Here is a 20,226-nt window from a genome sequence, read left to right as displayed (position 1 = left end):
CTTTCTCCCTTGTGTCTTTTCATGAAGCATCTCTGCCACCAGAATCCTCTAGCCCACACCTAAGAAGAGTTTCCCACGGGATGATCTTTGAGCTTTTTCAGAAACAACCTTCCATCTTCTTTTCCAGACCCTGCCTAGCTTTTAAATTAGAGCTGAGGAGTTAATTGAATGGTGTGGAGCATTTTTTTGTTTTCCTGAGCTGGGAAGGGAGGAGATGAGGAATTTCTCACCTGTCAGATAAGGTTTAAGTGGCAAGAGAGTCCAGCTGTGATAACAACCAACTCAACTCTGACCATCACTCAAACCGTGCCCCCCCCTTTCTGAACCGTTAGATAATACATTTTCTATTGATAAAGCTTGAAATTTTCAGAGCCTTCTGCAACCACCTCCATTTACACTAGCAGGGTATGATGAGGATCAGGAAACTTTTATACTATCCTTCCCAAGAAACTGAACCATATAGGGTAGAGAACTTCACCACAGGACAGCTCACTACTTGGTTGTGCCTGGAGTTGAAGAAAACTGGAGAGTAACTGCCAATTTTGCAGCCAGGAAGACTATTCCCTCCCCCAGTTTTTACAGCAAGTCAATGGATTCCAGGTTGTCCCACTACCCATCTATATGGGTGTTATATGGAAGGGGGTGATAAGAGTGAAAGAGGCTGGGGACAGGAGGCGCCAGCCTGCTCAGTATAAACAGCCAAGGATGTTGGAGGTGGAGACTGGGATTTCTAAGAGTTAGTGCTGAATTTCCCTCTGGAGAATTGGCAAGTGACTTCTGAATGATGACTTAAAGAATCTTGAATCACTCTCTTTGAACAGTTTTGGTGCAGAACTGAATTCTGGGGAATGGGGCCATACAGCCAGAGAGCAAGGCAGACCTAGGAATAAGCATAATTATATGTAAAGTGTGTGTGTGTATGTAGGTATGTGTATATGTATGTATGGGGGGGTTGTAGGAAAATCTATAAGTTGTGAAAGACTGGAGTATTGTAGGAATAACACTGAGTGCTAGGAATCCCTTGTATAAATTATCAGAAGCAGTAACTTTTTATGTTTAAGAAAAACACCTGTAATTTTTTAATTGGAAGTATGTTCTTTGGTAAACATAGTAAAAATCATTACATTTCTCAAAGCCTTATTATTATCATTATAATAATATAATCAATGTTGTGGCATGTTCATGATAGGCAGAGGGGAGCCTAAAGCACTCCAAGAAGTTACTTCCAAAAATGCTCAGTCTTACTCTGAAAGAGTTCATGGTCCAATGGGAATGGTCAGTAAGGATATAAGCCAACAAAATCTTATTAAAAATAGAAACAACATACATATAAGTTATTAGCAAATATTTATTGATTGATTGTACAACCCAACTGCATAGAGACCTTGAATTTTTAAAGAAAAATATGAATCTAAAGGGACTGCTGGAATAGATCAAGAGTCAGGAATTATTAAATTGTGATGGGATAATCTGAATACACTTTTTGATGTTTCAAAGAAAGGAAGGGACATTTTCATAGACTAGGATGTGAGGCATCTGAAGTGAGATGAAGAGGTTTAGGAAAAGTATTTTAAGTGAGGAATGGTTACCAACTTGATTGATTAGAGAAGACTTTAGGGCGTAGAGGGAAAAGATGAAATTGGAGACTAATTGTCCAGGGACAATTGAGAGCTACTTACACCCTTTCTGAATATAGATGTGACTTGACCAGAAGTAATCTGGAAGGTGATGTGTTTCATTCTGCAGACAGTATTTTAGAGTAGAGAGAGTCTAAAGGCAAGGAGTCCAGCAAAGAAGCTATTCCCTTAGTTCAGTCATAAACTAGTTAGAGCCACTAGGGCTATGGAAAATGGAATTTGAGAATACTATAGAAAAATGCCCAGGATTTGGAGTCTGGTTGGTGATAAATGGACAAAGTCTCCAGCTATAGTGGAGAAAATAGAATAGAGTGAGAATTCTCAAGGTTAAAAATAATGATTTTTTAAATTATAATTATAAGATGATAGGCATAGAAGTGGATTAGATCTTAGAGGCCACTAGTTGAATGCCTAATTTTTTGAAATGAGAAATTAAGTGACTTTCCAATGTTTGCATATCTAGTAGATATTCCGGGGTGGGATTTGAACCCAGTTCTAATTTCAACTTCAGCACCATCCGCATGCTGCCTTTCTGCATTTTAGTTTTAGGCTATGGGTGGACATTTGAATTAGAAACGCCCTACATAGAGCACTATATAGTGATATCCCCCCAAAATTTGGGGAAATTTTAATGTTTTAATATTTTAAGCTATGAAAGCTTTATGTAATGGCCTAGAACTGCCTTAAAACTTCTGGGACATTCTGTATTTAGAATTGAAGAGAGGTTGAGAGATTAGCATTGGAGACTGAGGTTTGAGAGTTATTTGTATATAAGTATAATCAAGAACAGAATGTATGGCTGTCTCCCCATACATTGCAAAACTGTATGTCACACTCTGAAAGAACAGGACAATGAGGGAACTGGAAGGGATTTATTAAAGGCACGAAGAATATTTAGCTAGAAGAGAAGGCTTAAAAGGTAGAAACTTAGTGCATGCTGCCCCCCTTGCCTGGAATAAACCGTCTACTCTGCAATTCTTCCTTTTCAAGGGTCCATCTATCAAGTCTCAACTCAAGGCCCAATTTTTCCTGGAAACTTTTCCTGACCCTCCTATTTGGATATAAGTGCTCTTTTTCTCCTTTGAATCCCAGAGCACTTTTTCTTTGCTTAGGCAACTTCTCTTACTCTGCTTTTTAAGTTAGTTGTGAACTTCTGTGGCAACTAGATGGCGTAGTGGATGGAGTGCTCACTTAAGAATGGAGCTTGAATTCCACCTCAGGAATTTAGTAGCCTTGTGACCCTGAGCTTAACCTTTCTGAATCTCATTTTTTTAAAAAAATCTGTAAAATGGGGATAATAATAGCATCTACCTCACAGCGCTCTTATATAGGGATCAAATGAAGTAAAATGCTTTGTAAACCTTAAAGAAATGAAAGAGCTGCAGAAATGCTGGCTATTATTTAACTGGACTTGTGATTTCACTGACAGGGTCCATATGCTTGTTTTACTCCTTCTATTACATGGTAAGATCCTTGAGAATAGTGACTGTATCTTATTCATCCTTATGTTCACCGCAGTTCATAGTGCATTGCCTTGCACATGGAAGGAGCTCAGTTTTTATTAATTGAATTGTTTAGTGAATTCTAATGGGGAGGAGGAGGACTCTGGTTCAGTGAAGAGCCCAAAGAGAAATAGTGGCATCTTGAGAAGGGGGGATAGGGTACAGATAGTGAGAAGGCATGTAGACATAGGAGGATTCTTTATTCTTGAAGAAAGCTAGGATTACCTGAATAGGATGAAGAGCCTGTCTGGATGACAATGAGATTTGATAAGTTACTTTAAGCTTGATTATCTCAATTTCTTCTGCAAATTACTCTTTAAAATAACGTCAACTCTTTGGAAGGAGAGAATCTTTAAGAGAGTGTTGAAAGTTAGAAATGCCCTCCTGACATTGTAGATTAGGAAGAAAGCCAGAAATAGCCATGGTAGGTTAAAACAAAGATTTAAAAATAGTCGAATATCATCCTTTATTTAAAAAAAAAATCCCTACATGTTTTTTTTTATTCTTGATCAAGAGTAAGGTCTTTCAGATCTTCACTTGTACTTAGTTTTCAAATAGACAAAAACAATTTCATCCTTTACAAAGGTGCCTTTGACTTTAGATTTTAGAATTAATAGTATATGCATTCTTTATATCATCAGTATAGGCAACAGAATTATCACCAAAAGTAAAAGGAAAGAATGGCTCCTTTTTATACAATGTAGAATGGCTCCTATTATATAGTATAGGCCCAGGGTATTTCACCTAGGATCATTCTGATACTTCATCCAGGCATGAAGGTGATCCCAGGTTCTCAGAGTCTGTGCCTTCTGGAAAGTTGCAGCTAGCTGGAGAAATTCCCAAAAATCAGCCCAGCAGCAGACTAAGTCTGTTTTGACATGATGAACCTCATCAGACACCCTTGACCACCAGGGTGATGATTTATTTTTATTTTTGCTACACAAAGACTGTCTACTAAAAGGATTGCAATCAGAACTGGTGAAGAGAATACCCATACTGATGAAATCATGTATTTTTTTAAATGTTGAAGCAAATAGACTCAGACTGTATCTTTAAATAACAGCATTTGTTTGACCATAAATAATTATCCAGTGTCAATTATTTGTGCCTGAAAAGTTTCAACATTATCTACTAAACTCACTAGATTATGTCATGGATTTTTTGTTTGTTTGTTTGTTTGTTTTTGTGTGTGTGTTGGGGTGGGGAGAGCAGGTGATGGCAGGAGGTTATTTCTTGATTTAGTACAAGTCTGTGATTTCATTGATACAGGAAACTCCCAGAGAGAAAACTCCTTCCAGCAATGTAGATTAGCACTGAAAGATTAAATGACTTGCCCAGGGTCACATAGACAAAATGTGTCAAGAGGTGACACTCGAACTCTGGGCATCCTATACACTCTTTTTAATTTCAGTGATAATTCTGGACTTGCATTTTCTTTTAAACAGTTCATAAGGCTGCAAGGTATTATTAATGTATGCTCTTTTCAGAAGGAACAACTCAAGGTTCTGTTGGCTATAGAAGATGTAAACCAATTTGTCCTTTTCGCTCTGCCTCTCAAACATACGACCTTGATGGCTGGCTTTATTATAGACATGTTTTCTTTTACTGCTATAAACGCTTATTGGTTTAGGAAGGAAAAAAAAAAGAATAGCTGACTTACTTTGAAACACTGTTACTTTCTAGTATCAAAGAAACCCAGTGTATGGAGACTGAGAAGGGATTGTTTTAAAGGAAGGACATAACAATGTTCAAGAAGAAGAAAAACTTGGAGTTTTTGTCACCTTTCGATTGCACCTATCTTCAAGAAAAGGAAGTAGGGTGCTTTTTTTTTTTTTAACAAGTAATATTAAGTTGGGATAGTGCGATGTAATTAAAGTGACTGCCTATTCACTTTGACTGTTACCTTCTTGGGATGAAAACTGAGCTATTCTTCATCAAATTACTTGAGCTAAGGTATAACAGCTATGTCTTCAAATTAGACACTTACATATCTTTAATTATGTGGCCCCAGAGCTATAACAGCAAGATTTTAATTGGAAGCATTTTGCCCCATAGGAGAAACAGAGATCAGAGGCTAGGTTTTAAGGGTTGGAAAAAGAGAGGGTTACTAATGGAAATGCATGTTATGACGTCCTTATGTTGTTGTTGTTGTTACTTGACTCATTTTTTATTTTTTCTGTTGTAGTGGTGGAATTATATTTTTCCTTTCTCTTTATAATATCTTTTAGTTATTCCTTACTATACCAATTGAGTGTGTTAGTGTTCCATATCTTTTTATTGTTCCAGAAAGCTCACTGATTCAGAAAAGTACCTTTGGAAATTAAAAGCAATAGTATTTTTCAATTAATTCTGAGGTTGGAGGCCTATATACATCTATGTTTTTCATTCTAATTTGTATGTGTGTATATGCATATATATGTATGTGTGCTTGTATGTGTGTATATGTACAGATACACACACACATATGTACATAGATAGTTTTCTCTGCATTCTACCAATCCTTTGTTTAGTGATGGAATACAAAATTTAGCATTTCATTTAAATGATTATTAGGGAAGAGTATTTTCAGGTCTTTTGTTGTGTATTATTCAGTCATTTCAGTCATGTCCAGCTTTTCATGACCCCACTTGGAGTTTTCTTTGCAAAGATACTGAAATGGTTTGCCATTTCCTTCTCCAGCTTATTTTACAAATGAGAAAACTGAGGAAAATGGTTTAAGTTACTTGCCCAGAGTCACCCAGATGGTAAGTATTTGAGGCTTAATTTGAACTCAGGTCTTCCTGACTCTAGGCCTGGCACTGTATCCACTTTGCCACCTGGCTGCCTGCTGACTTGAATAATAGCTGACACTTAGAAAGTACTTTACACACATTATTCATTTGATCCTTACAACAAGTATATGAGGTCAGCACCAAAGACATTGTTATCCCCATTTTATAGATATGTTAAATGGCTTACTAATAGTTGCACACTGGTAGGTAAGAAAAGCAGGATTCAAAGCCGAGTCTCTCCTGACTCCAGTTGCAGCTCTTTCCCTACTGGGCAGTGCTGCCGTCTCTAATTGAATTGAATACGTCTGTGTGGTAAAGGAATTGATAAACTTCTATACTAACCAATTATCCAGATGTCTGCCATAAAATAAAATGACCTTACTCTAACAAAAGTCTATCAGTAAGAATACAAGAATATTAATAAAGATGAAACACTTGACCCATAAAGCTAGTTTGTGATTTTGTATGTCACCAGCCAGAAAGTTTTATGAATTATTACTTTATATTGGTTAATTGTATTTGGTCAGCTGATTGTATAGCACTGCTAATGGATTTGAAATCAAGGAGGTAAATTGTCATCAGCAGTATCATAATAGCTGAAAGCTGTATAATGTTTGGGGCAGCTAGGTGGCACAGTGGATAGAATGCCAGGCCTGGAGCCAGAAACTCAGCTTCCTAAACTCAGCCTCAGACACTTACTAGCTGGGTGACTCCGGGCAAATCACTCAATCCTGTTTGCCTCAGTTTCCTCATCTGTGAAATGAGCTGGAGACAGAAATGGCAAAACATTCCAGTATCTTTGCCAAGAAAACCCCAGATGGAATCACAAAGAATTGGACACTACTGAACAACGTTCCTCACACATGAATTACACAAGGCAGGTGTATTAGTAAATATTTATTTGAAAGAAATGAGTGGATAAATAATGGCATTATGTGTAAAAGAAAGCATGCTGGATGTGCAGTGAGAGACTGTAAGTTCAAATCACAACTCTTTTACTTATTATTAACTGTCTGACGTTGGGGAAACTCACTTAACATATCTGGTCCTCAGTTTATTTATCTGTAAAATGATGGGAAGGTGCTGCTGTGTATTTGCAATATTTTTGAGAGGAGGATTCTGGCTTTGTGGTGTAGGGAATTCCTGGGTAAGGAAACATCTCCTATTAATTCAAATTAGCACCCATTCTTTAGTTGTTGTCTGGAGGTGCTGAGCAGTTTGGTGATTTTCCCAGGGTCACACTGCCAGTTTTTGCCTAAAGAGCAATTTGAACCCCTGGTCATCCAGACTTCAGGGCCTGTTCTCTATTAACCTATGCAGGCTCTCTTTACATGTGTAACTTCCAACATAATGTGCATGCTGGAATGCATCCTGTGAATAATAAAGATGTATTAAGTATACATTATAACATTTAAATATGTAGTTAACATTTAAATAATTTTAAAAATTAAATATGAAAAATAAAGCTATGACTACATGAAATAAATCTCTAAGAGCAAAGTTAGTGTCAGTATATTGCACAGCCATTTGTCACTAATTGGAAAGTTTCAGTTTCGCCAATGTTTAGAGCGAAGGTTATATATTCTTGAATCTGACTCAGTCTCTTACCTGTTGGTTATCTAGCTCCTACCCCATCCTCATTCACCCCATAGGTCTCCATTTAAGTAAAAAGTACTTAGTGCTCCAGGTGACTTGGTTTGTGTCAGTTCCCACATTTAAATACTCAGAGTAGTGTTTCTGAACCACACTAACCATCTAGCATTTCTCAGATCATTGGGACATTTCTGGCTTGGAAGTAGCACTCTTGCAGTGACTCTGGGTTGCTAAGCATGCCTTATCTCCCAACCCATAGCTATTAAGACTCTCCAGGACTTCTGGGTTGGTGTAGGGAGGGCAGAATGAGGAGACATCTAGCCATTGGCATCACGCTCCTGTAAGGGTTGTCTGTTAGCTTCTGCATTTCCTTTGTGCCCTGGGTTGTAGAAAAAAAATCAGATATTGCTCACCCACAGGCTGAAATGAAGCAAGGGAAAAATGATGTATTTAGAAACATAAAGATAATGTGTGCACGTTCATTTCAGATTTCAGTAATAGGATGCAGAAAACTTTGTATACTTTTTTACTCTTTAAAACACGTTGAATTTCTGCATTACACTCTTACTGTATAGAAACAGGAAGTTGTCTTAGAAAACTTTTTTCCTCCTTGTATCATCTTATATCTCCGTGTGTATGGATTAATGCTGTGTCTATTTGAACACTGTCCTCATATATATTTGATGAAATTAATTAGAAATTAATCATATTAGAAAAGATCTAGAGGTCTAAGACCCCTTGAATGAAAACAAAATGTAAAAATTATTCAGTAGCTGGCTTCGTGATAGTTCTCAGTTCCAAGTCCCAAGAAAGAAATAGAAAGAATCTTTAGAAATAAATACTTGGTTATAGGCAAGATAGTGTAGTGGAAAAGAAGAGCGCTGATTTTGGAGTTAGAAGACCTAGGAAACATAGCCTAGCTCTTTATTATCTGTGTGAATTTAGACACATTATTAACCTTTCTTGGACTCAGTTTCTTTATTTGTTAAATGAGAAGATGAAACTCGATGATGTCAAGATTATTTTTTCCAGCTTTGAATTCTATATAGGGTCTTGTGGGTGGCTACATAATCTGCAGGCACTTTGATGTGACTTTTGCTTTGAAATCATCTTTTGCTGTCATACTTGAATACCCACTTTACTAAAGTCTTAATTCCGATAAAAAGCTAAGGCTATTAGTAAATTAAAAATGTGTTGTGTTATGCTCCTGACTTAGAAAGGAAAGCTATTAGAAAATAGTTGATTTAGAGGTTTAATAAATAATTCTTTTTATTAAATGGTAAATAACAAGACTGAAATGCTATCCCCTTTAGGTTAGTCAATAATAATCATTTCCTCTTTGGACCTCCTATAGCTCTTTGCTTACACCCATTTTCATATATTTACCATGCATTATTTTTTAATTATTGTTATTTGAGTTATAGCCTCTTTAGAGTAGACTGTGCCTTCCATTAGGGCTGGGGACATACCTTATCTTAAACTGTAACCCAGTGCCAAATTTAGTGCTCTGTACACAGTGAGTGCTCAATAAATGGTGAGTTGAATTGAAATAAAGGAAGATAGCTACTTGTTCATGGATAGGCTAACCACAAGCCTTTGTTAGTTTCTTTCCAATTAAGTAAAAGGGACTAAACTTACACAAGGAAGAAATGTGGTAACCAGTAGCATAATTCAGTAGTTACTTCTAATTACCTTTAAGAAGATAGGAATTCAGGCATACCTTGGAGATATTTTGGGTTTGGTTCCAGACCACCACAATAAAGTGAATATTGCAATAAAACAAATCACAGGAGTTTTTTGCTTTCCCAGTGTATATAAAAGTTATGTTTATACCATACTGTAATTTATTAAGTGTGCATTAGTATTATGTCTAAAAAGACAATGTGCATATCTGAATTTAAAAATATTTTATTGCTAAAAAAAAGAAAAGGTAGTCATCATCTGCACATTCAGTGAGTTGTAATCCTTTTGCTCGTCGTTGAGAGTCCTGCTTTGATGGCTGCTGACTGATCAGGATGGTGGTTGCTGAAGGTTGGAGTGACTGTGGCGATTTCTTAAAATAAGACAGCAATGGAGTTTGTGCTATCAATTGACTCTTCCTTTCACTTGAACACTTAAGAGACCATTTTACAGTTATTAATTGGACTAATTTCAATATTGTTGTGTCTCAGGGAATAGGGAGGTCAGAGAGAGGGAGAGGGAAGGGCCAGATCCCTGGAGCAGAACGCGTACAACATTGATCAATTAAGTTCCACATCTCATATGGGCACAGTTCATGGTACCCCAAAATAATACAATAATAGCATCACCGTAACAGGTATAATGATAATGAAAAAGTTAGAAACATTGAGACAATTACCAAAATGTGACAAAGAGAAATTATGTGAGCACATGGTGTTGGCAAAATGGTACCATTAAGAGTTGTTTGACACAGTGTTGCCATAAACCTTCAATTTGTAAAAAAAAAAAAAAAATGCAATATCTATGAAGTGCAATAAAGTAAAGCACAATAAAACAAGATATGCCTAAACTTGTAGTATATGAGTATGATGAAATGTCTTATGCTGTAACAAAAGAGGAAATAGATCATTTTAAAAAGCTGCGGACTTAGATGAATTGATGAATAGTGAAGTAAGCAGAGACAGATGAAAAATTTATACTGTAACATCAATGTTATAAAAATACATTATTTTGAAAATGATCATAAGCTGATAAAAATGGGATCAAATGAGATAATAATTGTAAAATGCTTAGCAGAGTGCCTGGCCCATAGTAAGCACTACATAAATGTTAGCTATTATTATTGAAAATGAAATGAGCAGAAGCAGGAAAACAATTTGTGCAATACTGACAACACTGTTAAGACAAACACATTTGAAAACTGTAAGAATCATGATCTGTAAAATGATCATCCGAGATTCCAAAGGGTCAATTAAGAAAATATTCTATGCCTCTTTCTAGAGAAGTGACAAATTTAGGGTCCAGAATTATATACATATATACGTATATATATACATACATATCTATATATCTATATATCTATATATATAGCATATATAGTATAGAGCCAGTGAGAGTATTTGTTTTGACTATGTATATTTGTTACAAGCAGTTTGTTTCCTTTTTTTCCAATGGGGTTGGGGTGAGAAAATAGACTTCTGTTGATTAAAAAAAAATTGAGAGGTTGGGGGTGATGCTACAGATGTAGAATGTTGCCTGCACTTTCAGATGAGGTCACTGTATTGTTTGTTTTACTTAATTGTTTTACTTTGCTATAAAGGACTTCTCAAGGAGTGGGAGTAATCTGTAAATGTTTCTAATTTAAAAACAAAATATATCAAAGAAACTTTAAAAAAAAGGTCAGTACTCTGTGATGATTTCTGAATGCATGGAATGCCAGGCATTGGGAGAACCATGTGTTGTTTTCTTCTTTTCCTCTTCCCTGTAGTTAATTTAGAGATGCATTCGACTGGACTGTTGTAGGATTGGTGGCACTAAGTTCTGTTTTATGCTTTATATTTTAATATGGTGAGATTATTTTAGATTGATATTATGTTTATAAATTTTTTGCATTACAATTTTGAGAAGTATTGTATAGCTTTACTCTTAATATTTGGGAAAGATGCCTTCAGTCTGTTGCATAAATGTAGCAGTGAAAGATTGGATTCTCAAAAAAAATGTCAAAGAAGTAGTCAATGAATTACTATTGGTGCTTATTAACCATGAATTTTAATCAAACTTTAAAAAATCTGAGGGTTGCCAGTGATATAGTTAGTAGGCTTATGCTCCAAAGAGATCAAAGAAAGTGAAAAAAGACCCATATGTATTAAAAATATGTTAGCAGCTCTTTTTTATAGTGGCAGAGACCTGGAAATTAAGGGGATGCCCATCAACTGGATAATATCTGAACAATGACGGAATGGCATATGAATGTAGTGGAATATTATTGTGCTATAAGAAATGACAAAAGGGACAGTTTCAGAAAAATTGGGAAGACTTGCGTTAACTGATTCAGAATGTGCGTAGAAACAGAACAATTTATACAATAATATTGTAAAAAGAAACAAAAAACCAAAAACTTTAAAATAGGTCAGCACAATGACTAATCATGATTCCAGAGGACTGATGAAGCATGCTATCTACCATCCTGAGAGGAGATAGCCTCAAGGTACAGAAATATGTGTACACATATACACATGTACATATAAATATATACATATGTGTGTATATACATATATATATATATTTGAGCATGGACAATGGAAGAATTTATTTTGCTTTATTATGCATATTCACTGCATGGATTTTTCTTCCTTTTTTTAATTGGGGAAATGGTAGGAGGAGAAAATGAATTTTTTTGATTGAAAAAACTATAGTAAAAATATGATGGATAAGGGAAAGGGAAGGGAATAACCATTTATACAATATGACAGTCACTATACTAAAGACTTTTTTACAAATATTATCTCACTTGATCCTTACAACATCCCTGCAAGGTAGGTGCCATTATTATCCCCATTTTACAATTTAAGAAACTGAGGCAGTTAGCAGTTAAATGACTTAACACAGGGTCACACAGCCAGTAAGTGTCTGAGGTTACATTTGAACTCAGACACCAGGCTTACTGCTGTATCCACTCTATTAGTGAGTTCACTAAATGAAATGGGAGACTGAATGGGCTCTGAACTATAATCAGTAACTAAGTCACTCTCTACCTTCCACACTGTATTATTAGAGGCACTAAGAAACCAACATAATGGACAAACTATGTGTGGCCAATGCAAAACTGGCACTAGTCTTCAGACAGATAAGAGAATGGGTATGTTTGTTTTTGTTTTGCTGGTGCTTATCCTTTCTGAGAAATTATCAGGCCTTCTGTGACTAGATGAGGCACCAAAGCCTCCGTGATACTTATCTGTCTGTGGGGGCCCAAACCTGGTTTGGGTGAAACAGAAGTAACACAGATGTTGTCGTATAAGAGGCTTCTAGCAGTTAAAAGCAGAGAGTGAGTACCTTTTGGTTCACCAGTGATGTTCTGGAGAGTTTCCAAAAATGAAATTTCAGCTTCTTAAATATTTGCTTTGTGTGGAGCATACCCTTCCAAATGCAAAATTAGCTCTTTGTGTTGATGATATGTGGATGCTTAGGCAATGATTAGTCTTGCTCACATGTATTCAACACTCTTATTCATCTGGAGTAAAATGTGAAATTCCTCCTAGGAATTACTCTGATGCTGCTAACCAAATATTTTTGTACCATTAAAAACCAATAATGACAACACCACTTGAAGTTACTTGGCAGCAGGGAAACCCACATACTGTTGTTTCTTGCTCTCCCTTTTTTTGTCTCACATAATGTAAGCTGTTTGGATGAAATAAACAAAGACTTTAATTAGATAGCAGTTAGGACCATCATGAAATGTCATAAAATTTCAATGTTTGTGAAGCTAAGAATTCGTGTAAATAACAAGCATTAGACAAATCTCAGAAACATTTGTACTTGTCTGAAGTTATAATTGCCTCTGTAAAAGTTATCTTCCAAAGTTGTAAAAGACTCTGGTTTGTTAAAAGCCATGAAGTTGATAAAGCAGTTTAGAAATGTTGGCAAACATGAACATTTGATTTGTAAATGTGCAATCCTGTGCAGTATTTTAGTCCAAAATCTTTTGGTGGAAAGGAAAAATTCTGATATGTACCCTACGCTAATTCTTAGACTTTTGTTGTGACTAAGCTTCCCAACCACTGATTGATGGGAGAAAAAAAAAGTTAGTGAATTCACTCCTTGTGTTGATGTTTGAATTTTAGATGTCACTGAATGATTCTCTTCTTGAATATTTGCCAGCATCCACTGTTTTATCTTGCACACCTAAAGTTTGTTCAAAATATGAATGTTTTGGAATTTTAAAATAAATAATTTTGAAGGTTAACTTGACTCTTTTCCCCCTTGCGTGATACTAACTTGGTTGGTTCAATCAACTAAAGCTTGTTGAATAAATGAGGAAAAGTCAGGGAAATTGGTTATTTGTCATCCCACACATATCCATACACACCCTCATGCACCACCCTAGAGTTTTTTGAATGGATTATTTTTTTCCTTTTCGACTAGTAGTTAATAAACACACCTATCTACAGAGATGTTGTGAGTATCAAATCAAATAATGTAACACATGTAAAGTACTATTCAAACCTCAAAGTGCTATATAAATGTTAGCTATTATAACAAACCTAAGAAATTAGAGTGTTTTTGAGAGGGAAGTGACAGTTCTCTATCAAGACAGGGTGTGAAGCACTTCTGTATCTCAGAGTGGGGACAGAGAATGACAGCTAAAAGAACAGCAAAATAATAAAATGGGCAAATGTGAAGAAGAAAAGGCCAAGAAGGGGAAGTATTTAGCTGGCTATTGGAAAATGCCACTGTTTTCTCTGCAGGCTGTTTCCTCAAGCAGATCTGCTTCACAGGAGTTCAGTAGTACAGACTAGATGGGGTCATAGACGAATAAATTTGAAGAGGTAGTGATGAAAGAATTAACAGAACTAAGAACAAATACATCCAAAAAACCTAATATGTTGTTACTGGAAAAAATTTAAGTAGTTAATCAATCAGCAAGCCTATATTAAGTGCTTATGCTGTGCCAGACACTGTGTACTGAACACTGGAGATAGAAAGCAGAAAACAAACACAGGATCTGCCTTCAGGGGGCTTACCCTTCAATTGGGCAGACATAAATAGGTACATAAATTGGTCCATATAAGAGGAGTATGGAGAGTATGGAGGAGATGGAAAATAGCCATAGAGAGAAGTCCCTAACAGTTGTGGGCGACAACGAAAAGCTTCCTGGAAGAACTGAACAATTGCCATTGAGCAGAATCTTAAAGGAAGCCAATTCAGCTACCAAATAGTTAACTGAGCTTGAGGCTCAGTAGGTGGTCTTGCTTGGGGGGGGAACACCCACAAACTATGTAGATTAAAAGTAAAGAAACTGATTTAAAATAAAAATGGGAAGACTATGTTAATAAACAAAGGTGTATCAAAAGGATGAACAGAAGAAAATGATAGCAACCTTCATATCAAACTTGAATAAATTACTTAAATACTTATTGACTGAAAGTGCCTTGAAATTGGAAGAAAAAAATAATAATTGTAAGCAGCTAGAGAGGGTAAAGCAGTTAGGTAGCGCAGTGAATAGAGCTCTGGGTCTAAAGTCAGGAAGACCTGAGTTCAAGTTCGGCCTCACACATTTACTGTGTGACCTTGGGCAAGTCAGTCACTTAACCTCTGTTTGCCTTAATTTGCTGGAGAAGGAAATGGCATACCACTGGTACTCTTGCCAAGAAAATCCCGTGGACAGTATGGTCCATGGGGTCACAAAGACTGAACAACAACAAAGAGTGTGGCTTTTAATCATCAGCTTATCCTGAAGTCATTATGTCAAGTTCCTTGACACAAGTAATAATAATAATGTGGTAAAAGATGAGTGCTACAGGGGAATCTTTACAATATCAGAACAAGCCTGTCCATATTTCAAGATATGATTCTTGAGACATTAATAAAAAAAGACAGGAGATGATGTTAAATATTAAATAAACCCCTGGTTGCAACAAAAATTAGATGCCAGTAGATGTTTTTTCAGGTACCTGCAGTACACAGAGGAAAAGTTTATTCTACAAATAACCAGATAACTTATGCCCAAAGATATTTCCTACAGTGATTTGGAAGGAGAAAAATGAGAGAGGAAAAGGAGAAAGAGAATTAAAAACAAGGACAAAAATGCCTACAGCATGCCGTCAGGCAAACAGAACAGAACTGGTGACAGATTTTTCACTGAATCTGTATTCTGGCTCACGTTATATTTCATACTTCTGACCCATGGACATTAGAAAAGCACGCTGAGTATGGAATTTCTTCCTTTTACAGCTGGGAAATGATTCACATGTTTTTTCTAAGGATTTGTAGGACATCAGAGTTTTACTGCCTCAGTTTAGACAGCATGAAAGGGAAGGGAGGAATAAAAGGAAAGTAGAGGCAGGGGAACCTTTACTTATGGTTAAACTTGTAGAACTTTCTGATATTTTGAGTTTGAAAAAGTACTATATTTAAAGATTAGCAAATGATTTCATTGCATTGGAACTGTACTGCTGTAGATTGCAGTAGAAAGAGTTTGGACAATGTTTACTAAAGGAAAGGCCTATCTTGTTCTTCAGTCATTTTCCAGTCATGTCCAACTCTTCATGACCCAGTTTGGGGTTTTCTTGGCAAAAATACTGGAGTGGTTTGCTATTTTCTTCTCCAGATCATTTTACAGATGAAGAAATGGAGGCAAACAGGGTAAGTGACTTGCCCAAGGTCCCACATCTACTAAATATTTGAGGCAGGATTTGAATTCAGGAAGAGGAATCTTCCAGATTCCAAGCCCAGTGCTTTATCCACTCTGCCATCTAGCTGCCCTGCAAAAGCCTATCTTAGTATTGTTATAAGAAGCAAGGATATAATCTAATCAACCACTGATGAATTTAAATGTAAAGATATTGCTGCAAGGACTTCAAAAGCAAGAGAAATTGCTCTACTAATTGATAAAAAATATAATCCCATTTGAAGGCCAAGGACTTGAAATTGATTCTAATTGATGTTGTATTTCTGTTAAGGACAATTAGATCAATAGGCCATTAATATTATGATTCAAATGTTTAGCCAAGAACAGTGGATAATCAGAGGGAGGAAAGTTAATACAATAATGAATGAAGAAATGAATAAGTCCTCTCCATCTACAATTCCTAAGGCACAGAGACTCCATTTTTGAATATTTGCACACTCTCTACTCTCTCCAAAATCACCATGGCTTAGTGGATGGGGGACCACACATTGGAATATAGAAGAACTTGGGTCAAACCGTGTGTGTGTGTGTGTGTGTGTGAGTGTGAGTGAGACATCATGGCTGTGTGACTCTTGACCTAACCTCCTTCCAGAAAGCTGGAAAACACCGAACCCAACTGTTAGAGACTATACTTTTAAATAATCAAGACATTGGCAGCTAGATGGCATAATGTATAGAATGCTAGAAGTAGAGTCAGAAAGACCTGAATTCAAACCCTACTTCAGGCACTAGCCATATGATGCTGAGTAAGTAGATTAATTACTCCTAGTCTCAGGTTCCTCATCCTTAAAGTGAGGATATTAATGACATCTACCTGTTAGGGTTGTTGTGAAGATCAAATGAGAACTTACGTAAAGTACTATTCAACCCTCAGAACACTATATGCATGCTAGCTATTTTTGCTCAACTGTAGTATATGTTTTAATTTAATCAGTTTCTTCAAGTTTGATTATCAACTAAAATAGGAATGATAATGGATTCGGACCTGCCTGCGAGCTTTTTCAGAGTACAGAGGCTGATGAGTCGTCTGGATTGGAGGCTTCACAATTCAGTCTTGTTATATTACAGTAGCAGCAGAGCTTTTAGCAATAATTACTAACTCCTTGGGCTTCATTTCTTCATGTGAGGTCCTGCAGGACATTGTTTGGGATTCTTTTAAAGGAATAACTAGAGGAAAATGCATCTCTATTACTTCCTATCTTCAAAAGCAAAGAGAAAAAAGCAAAAGAAATACACATACACACATATATGTATACCCATATATATGCATATATACACATATTCATATATATGTATAATTTTTGCAAGTAGAAGTCACTAGTAGATGAATATATAATAACTGGAGACCAGGAGGTTTATAGAAACCTGAAGAAGGAAAGATAATTTGATTTAATAGAGGTGGATGGTAGTGGCCAAACACAATTATAATGTAGCGGAGTTATTTTTTAAAGGGGTAAAATTTCATGAACTAAGCTTCAACATAGCTTAAAATAAACCCAACAAATATTCCATGCAAAGCTAAAAATAAAACAGATGAATTTGTGAAGTGTTATGCCATTTGAAAAGCAGCTAGGTGGCATAGTGGATAAAGAGCAGGGCGTTGAGTCAAGAGGACTCATACTCAAGAGGACTCATAGTCCTGATTTCAAATCTGTCCTCAGACACTTATTTAATTGTGTGTCTCTGGACAAGTCATTTAGTCCTATTTGCCTCAATTAAAATGAGTTGGAGAAGAAAATGGTAAACCACTCCAATATATTTGCCAAGAGAACCCTAAATTTGGTCATGAAGAGTCAGACACAACTGAACAACAACAAATACTATTTCTTGTTCCTTAGACCTCTTGAAATCATCTGAAGGTGATAAATTTTCTAGCATCTCACTTAAATGGAAAACTTTTGTATTCTCATGAAGTTTTTCCAATTACTGGGTCATTCTAAAGGAACTAGGGAAAAACATTAAAAATGGAAGAAAGAAACAAAAAAACTAAATGACAGCACGGTGAAATGGGTTTACCTTAAAATTTAACAACAACCCTTTATTCATGGTCCTTTTAGCAGATGGGAAAATTTCTACTCAAGGTCAGAAGCAACCTTCCTATTCTTGCTTAAATGAGACAGATACCTTCTTTCCTGAGGCCTGTACCACTGCTTGACTGAAATATAATTGTTTAATTGAAATTTTTTTTTCCAAGTAGACAGTACTTTGTAAAAGAAACTTAAAACACACAAAAGTAAACAATCATAGATCCTTGGTCTTTGCGAATATTCTGCCTGCCAAGAGGCATTATGCGTGTTACAAAATTAATTACGCAAAATTAGTATTTGTAGTGATATATCTGTTTAATGAGCTACTCTGTAGTTGCTATGACATTTAAATTTAAACAGATGATGAAATATTGGAGACAATTTGTAGTAAACAATTTTTAAGTTTTTATTTGATTGTTTTTTAATTGCATAAAAAGTTATTTTGAAGAATTTAAAGGGCTATATCATATTGACTCTCCAAATGTCATAGCTAGCAGAGTTAGATAATTAAGACACTTACATGACTTCAAATTCTATTTCTCTTTCAGATGTTAATATTGTAGTTGTTCAAATCCATATATTATTTGGAGCAAGAAAAGGCCCAACATATTAGTGGATTTCACGAGACAACACTCAAATAAAGGGGTGTTGGGAATCCCAGATCTTAATACACCTGTTGTGTAAAGCTACCGTAATACTGACTGAAGAGTGCAAAATAGAAGTAGAGTACCTTCCATGTAATAGTCCCTAGTACCTGAATAGCTATAGATGTTTGCCTGGGTAACAATAAAAACCCAATATACTAGGAAATATTTCTTGAAGAATCAATATGATGACACAGAAATATGTTGGGACACTATTCTGTCCATAGTTTGGACACTATTGAGCCAAATCAATACACAAAATGTGTGACAGAGAAATGAATTAAAATAAAAATGGTCACAAGGCTAGTTTGTGACTGTATGGACCAGTCCATTTATAATCGTGAGCCTAGTTAACTTGACATTAGCAAAGCCATGGTATTGGATTTCTGTATCTATATCACACAATCAGTCCACATTCCATTGTTTGACAGTGAGATGTAGTAGAAAAATCACTAGATTGGATGTTATAAGACCTAAATTGTCAACCTGGCTTACCTCTACTTCTGTAGCAGTGTGGTGAATCCCTTTCTCTCTGGTCCTCACTTTCTTCATCTGTACATAAAAGGTTTAGATTAGAAGATTTCAAAGGTTCCTACTAAGTATACTCTTCTACGGGATAACGTATGCATTTGTTTTGTTGTGTTTCCTAAAGAGTTGTGATTTCCTTGGTTTAGATCACTACAGGTGAGGATATTCTCTCTACTAATGCATATGTCAACTGCTCTGCAATTTATAATCTTAAAGAACTGCCTCAGGACTGATAAGTGACTTAATAATTTATGTATGCATGTATAAATTCATAATTATTTATGTGCACACATATAAGATACATACAAATCTTGTGCCTTCCATGCTCTTGTTTAGCCTATCTATTATGTTTTCCTTCCTTGTCTCACCACCCTTAGGAATTGCTGGTTCCATTCAAGATTTTACCCCTCTTATATTTGGCCTTTCCTGATCTCCCCAGGTGTCTAAGCTCTCACCCCCCCAAGACACCTGTACATTGTATTGTATATATTTTAGTATTTACTTCTCCATTTATATGTTATATGTAAACTGTTTGAGGTCAGCGGCTATTTCCTTTCTTGACTTGTACTCCTAGCACTTAGCATAGTATCGTCACTTAATGAATGCTTGTTGACTTGACTTGAATTGTTTTCTTGAGGTTATAATAAACAAAATACATTGTTATTATGTAAGGCACAAGAAAATACCAGGACAAGACTCTTACAGCATTTATCTCCCCCCCCCCCACATTTTGGCCTTCAAATGGTGTGTGTGTGTGTATGTGCGTGTGTGTGTGTGTGTGCGTGTATTTATATATCTTATCATTAGCTTAGCAAATGCCAGCCTCTTTACAAATTAGTTATTTAACCTTGAAGAAGGAATTAAAAGCTATCAAAACATTTGGTGGTGTTTGATATATCTATATCTATATGTATGTTTATATCTATGACATTTATATAGCACTTTAAGGTTTACAACATACTTTATATAAATTAGCACATTTGTACTTCATAATACAGAAGCAGACTGAAAAATTAAGGAACTGCTTTTGTGAGCTTAATCTCTTAATTCTTAATTATGGCATATGTGTGATATGTCCCATCCATGTAGGACAGTTGTATTTATAATGAGAATTTTGTAGATTCTCAGGGTCTAAGTAAAAATATTCTTAATA

The 20,226-nt window shown here is 35.8% G+C and overlaps 1 protein-coding gene across 1 annotated transcript in view; it reads left to right on the top strand.

Moving 5' to 3' along the window:
• The window catches only part of PRKD1 (protein kinase D1), a 389,696-nt gene that overhangs the window by 1,057 nt on the left and 368,413 nt on the right, over positions 1-20,226 (top strand). The window lies entirely within an intron of this gene.

Source organism: Vombatus ursinus, unplaced genomic scaffold, assembly GCF_900497805.2.
Source record: "Vombatus ursinus unplaced genomic scaffold, bare-nosed wombat genome assembly UNPS02014794.1, whole genome shotgun sequence".
In the NCBI taxonomy this organism is placed as follows: domain Eukaryota; kingdom Metazoa; phylum Chordata; class Mammalia; order Diprotodontia; family Vombatidae; genus Vombatus; species Vombatus ursinus.
Note: the sequence above shows the minus strand (reverse complement) of the source record. Positions and strands in the feature narration are given on the sequence as shown.